Source organism: Coturnix japonica, chromosome 3, assembly GCF_001577835.2.
Source record: "Coturnix japonica isolate 7356 chromosome 3, Coturnix japonica 2.1, whole genome shotgun sequence".
NCBI classification, from domain to species: domain Eukaryota; kingdom Metazoa; phylum Chordata; class Aves; order Galliformes; family Phasianidae; genus Coturnix; species Coturnix japonica.
Window position 1 is genome coordinate 84,764,469 of NC_029518.1, and position 5,463 is coordinate 84,769,931.

Sequence of the window (5,463 nt, forward strand, 5' to 3'; positions counted from 1 at the left end):
AATATTTCAAGAGTTCCTTGGTACTGTGAAATCCAAACCAAGGAAATTCATAATGGACTATGCTGAATTTGGTGACTAGGCACAGAAAATGGACAAGAACACCAGTATACACCTTTGTCTAAAGTTTGTGACTGGCTGATGCTGAATCCTACTCCAGAGCATCCAGACTTCTAACCAAGCTCTTGTTCACTGGCTAAGATCTGCCATTCTGAGTGGCTGAGCTGATGATTTGCCAGAATAAACATTCTGGCTTGTATTCTTGAGCTCCTCTTTAAATCATTTAGTTATGAAAAAAAGAGAAGGTGGTCTTCAAAAAAAGAGGCAATGCTCTGGTGTGGAGCTGGAGTTCCAAAGTCTAATGTGGGACTCCAGAACATGGTTAAGTAAGTGGTCAAATTGATTCCAAGTGCCTGGGGATTTTCTGTTGTAATCTAGCACAGGTGCAGTTTTGCAATATTTTATTGTTGTTCCTATATTCCTAATGGACCATCAGACTACGCAAAAAAAAAAAAAAAAAAAAAAAAAAAAATTTTTTTCTCCCTACTAGAATAAAGCAATATTTCCTGTTCCTTTCTCAGAACTATTTCTGATTACTTTTTTTGCTCCCTCTGGGTACTTTTTATCATGCTAATCTCTATAAAAGGAGATGAAACGCACTTACTGTGCTCATCCTAGGAATGGCTGAAAGCCAGCTTAACAGCAGACAACATCTCATAAAGATATCAGTAAGTAACTTGATTTACTTTGGCAAACCAACAACATTTTTAAAGCATGTGACCTGTGGGATTGTAAAGTTGTATTACTGAGGGAGGCATCAACCTTTACTGAATGCAGCAATTAGGTTTACTCCTTTATCACAGAAATTTCTGTTATGTTTCATCTTTGAGTGTAAACAGAGATACTCAGTTCAGAGCTTTTCAGCTAAATACAGCTGTCAAGATTCCTTTGCAAAAACCTGTAAACTTGCAAATATCTGGTTTGTACTCAGCTGTGTACTACCAGGCGAGAAGACTAAAGCAGAATGAAAGGACCATTCATAACACTGTGGGGAGGTAGTAAATATGTTAAGCAGAAAAAAATAAAATAAAGGAAAACTATAATGGAGGTGTAAAGGATTCCTTGATATGGTACACCAGGCTAAGTATGAAAAACAGGAATTATTGCATGAACCTAAGTTGTCAAGGCAATTGCAAAAGAACAGCCTGATATCACTAGGAAGTCTTATTTCAAATATGGTGTTAGCAGAGAAAAATTCTGCCTTTAGAAAACTCAGTAGAACCTCCTGCTTAGATAAGTCATAATGCATAACTGATTACAAAATTATTAGTAAGCAGTAATTTATATAACTTTAATAACTTTTGGGTTCTCAGTAGTCGTACTAAGTATAAAGGTTGTTTCCACTGGGAGTCTAATACAAACTGTGTTCAGAGATCGTAGAATCATAGAATGGCCTGAGTTGAAAAGGATCACAGTAATCCTCCAGTTTCGACCCCCGTGCCATATGCAGTCACCAACCATTAGACCAGGCTGCCCAGAGGTATGTATACATAGTTATACTGCTATTTGTTATATTCCATCTAACAAGCTTTTTTGTCACATTTCAGATCTCACTGTACATAATAAACATCACAGTAGTAAATTCAGAAACATACATGCAGCTGAACTCCATATGGTAGATGTGATAAACCATCAAATGGCAGTAAAGTCTTTTTTCTTAATGTTAATTTTATAACTGTATTATCCTGTATATGTACCATATTTAACCAGTTTCCAGAAAACTACAACAGAGTAATGAGTATGCTTAAAAACAACTTCTGAAGCATACCAGTTTTATAGACCCCATTTTAATTTCCAACACAAAACTGTCAAACAGTCCCAACATGCATAAAATCTCTCTGTGAAGGTCAGTGATTTGGCAAATGCTACAGGGAAGAAGAAAAAAAAAAAAAAAGAAAGAAAGAAATTTACATAGGATTAAAAAGAAAATACAAGGAAAAGGATTTTAGATCATACAATAACATTCACTATGGCAGCACAATATTATTTTACAAAACAAAGTTACGGAGTATGGGAGGTCATTCCTTGTAAAGACCACTTTAATCATACTACGGCCAAATGACACTTAGCTGCAATCAAGTAAAAAGAATAAAATGAATTTACTTAGAGTATGTCAAGTGTATCTGAATCTTTCTCATAATATATCAGTAGTATAACAGGAATTTTATTACAACTAACTTTGTTTCTGTTTCTTTGTTGTTGTTTTTTGCTTTGTTCTTATAATCATTAACAAATCTTCTGGCAATTTACTATTGAACCCTGGAATTTGTCCTGTTTAGACAAAGCTCTATTTTAAAATCCCAAATGACAAAGCCACAACAAGAGTTGTTGGAATTTCTATATTTGATAGCTATTACGTTATGCTCAGAAATTGACTGTGCATGATAAAAGAAACATGCTTTACTTATTTAGAAAAATGGAGAAGAAATAATCTGATTGCCATATTTTTTTTTCAAGGATAGCAACTGAATACTACTGGAAGAGCAGCACTCCGGAAAACACACAAACTGCAGTTCTGCTTTTCTAGATTTGCCTTATGTAATATTCAAACTATACTGCAGCATAGTCTTAGGATCATAGAATATCCTGAGTTGGAATGGAACCACAGGATCGAGTCCAGGTCCTGGCTCCACACAGCTCCACTCAAAATCGAAACTCTAATGTCTGAGAGTGTTGTCTAAACACTCTTTGACTCCAGCAGCCTAGGGTCATGACCTGAGCAGCCTATTCCATGCCCACCACTCTCTGGTGAAGAACATTTTTGTAATACCCAACCTGATCCTTTCTTGATGCAGCTCCATGGCAATCCAATAGGATTCTTAACCATTCATCTGGGAGTCTTTAAGTTCTCCCATTTCACTGTGAGGCTACTATATTAACTGCAGTGATACTATATTGTAAAATCCCTTTACTATATGAAGTCCCGAAGACACAGATGAATCTCTGTTGGATCTGAAAAAGGAACCAACCCAGCACCCCAGAGATCCCAATACCTCACCAAAGGATGAGTTTCCTGATTTCAGTAGTAACTTGTATCCTGTGATGGATTAACAAGATGAGGAGAATCTCTTGCACAGGTGACCCCTTTCAGAGCTGCCCTGAGCATATGAGGTTTGAGACTGTCTTTACCCCCTTGGCATACTAATCTCATTTAATCATTGCTGTAACTGAATTACCACCAGGGAGCTAACTTGGAAATGTGGCCCATTTTATTTTAACTGAAAAGCATTCATTATACAGTGCAAACAGTTCTTTGGTAAATTTACTGATTAAAATAAAAACAACAAAGACTTCGTTTAGGTAACATTAAAAAAGAAAATAAATACGTAAAATTTGCAACATATTACAGCAATATTCTCACAGTGGATACTGAGGAAATGGTCATCTCGGCATTGGCCATTGTTTCAGAAACATTAAAATCAATGCTGATTCTGCAGGAACAGCAATAAAAACTTCATTACTACAATCCATGACTGATTACACTTTAAACTGTGGATAAAAACCTGTGTTTTTTTTTTTTCCTGAATAGTTTATCATTAGATGGATAGTGTAATATAACTCAATATTATACTTAAGCATTTCCAGAATTCCTAAATCCATTTTATATAGCATATGAATAAACAGTGAACAATGAAAAAAACCTCCCTCTTTATTCTGGAGGATAGAGAAAACAAACTATCAGATATATGGTACTATTTTATATTGTATAAATGGAAACTCTCTTTTCCTATAAGCAGAAACTTAGAGAAGATTTATTTAGTATAAAACTGGAATAAAAGAAAGTAACTAGTAATCAGCTGAATGTATTACTGATTTGTACAACTGTTTAGACAGATAAATTATATTTGGTTCAGCTCTGCAATCTTTCCTCTTGGAGGAATTCCTGCTATAGGTCAACGGGAGTTCCATCCAAGTTGAACTTACAGGATGAGACACGTGGTTTGGACTTTCAACAAAATACCAGAGTATCAAAAAAATACAAGAATGACAGCCTCTAGAAACCACATGATACTCAAACATGCTCGCCACACACAATTTCTATAAGTATTAAAATAGAAAATTACATAAATCAAAATACCATATATAAAATCAATTAAAATATTCTCAAAAAATATAAATTGCAGTTCCATGTGTACCCTCTACCACGCATCTTTAACACACCACTCACATGTACATATTGCTCTTACTATAGTTGAAATGAGTTTCTGTAGCAAGCTTCAAAGATACACCAAAGTTTGAGAGTGTGTCATGGTATCTGATTATCAAACTAGAAATTATTAATGCTAGTAATCAGAGAAGTTATGTGCCATAAATGTTATAGTGGAACCCATATTGATGTGTTAGGTTAATTATTACACAGGTATTTGATTTACCATGCAGTAATTGAGAATTGAGTTTGTTTGTATAATCTGAAATGTTAGAACAAAAATGTTTAATTTTGTGCAGTTTTTTTTGATTCCCAAATGTCTAAATTTGAGCAACAAATTCAGAAGTCAGTGAAATGCAAAACTAAAGAAGAATTCCATTCTAAAATTAATCAGTTAGAGAGAGAATCAAATCCGAATAAACAAACAAACAAACAAAAAACCAACCTGTAAAATGAGGTATGATAGTTGTACTTCACTGAATATAACTCCTGGTCAAAAATATGCAGTTTGTATTCTAAAAAGTATATGACTTTGAGATGCTAGCATAGACATATACTCTATAATGTTAAACATTTATTAAATGGGAAATAAAGTCCATTGGCAGACCATTTTAACATGAATAATAAAAATACTGAGGTAAAAATATATATGCCTTAGATGAAATTGGAAAAAAAAACACAAAAAAACAGCTTAAAAAAATCAAATACTTTGTCAGAAAAAGTAGTCAATCCACAATTAATCACGATGCTTGATTTTGATTGTTCATTTTTTCAACAAACAGTGCCACAATATAATCAGGAACAGATGTCTATTGACAATATGCACGAGTCAGTAGGTATCTTTGTATACAAAATGGCATGTGACATGGTTTCACATTCTCAAAACAGGGCCATGCGTTTAGGTGAACCGATCCAAGATCAAGAAAAGCATGCTTAAAAACTGGAGTGGATGGTCATGTTACAATGATTTAAAAGAAATGAAACAAACAAACAAACAAAGTTGCCAAGCAATTACATATGTTTTGACAAAAAAAAAATGATTATGTTCATGTTAAGATCAGACGCTACTCTGTCATGTATGTTTTTCTAAAATGAGGAACACTGTCAATTACACATGTAATATACATTCAATTGCTTTTTCTATCTTCCAATTACATTTATTCATATTTCCCTCATATTTCCTGACTAATTTTAGCTTTTTTTAGTTTGCAAATACCAATTAATTTTTCTCCTTGAATTAACAAGAGGATGCTGAAAGG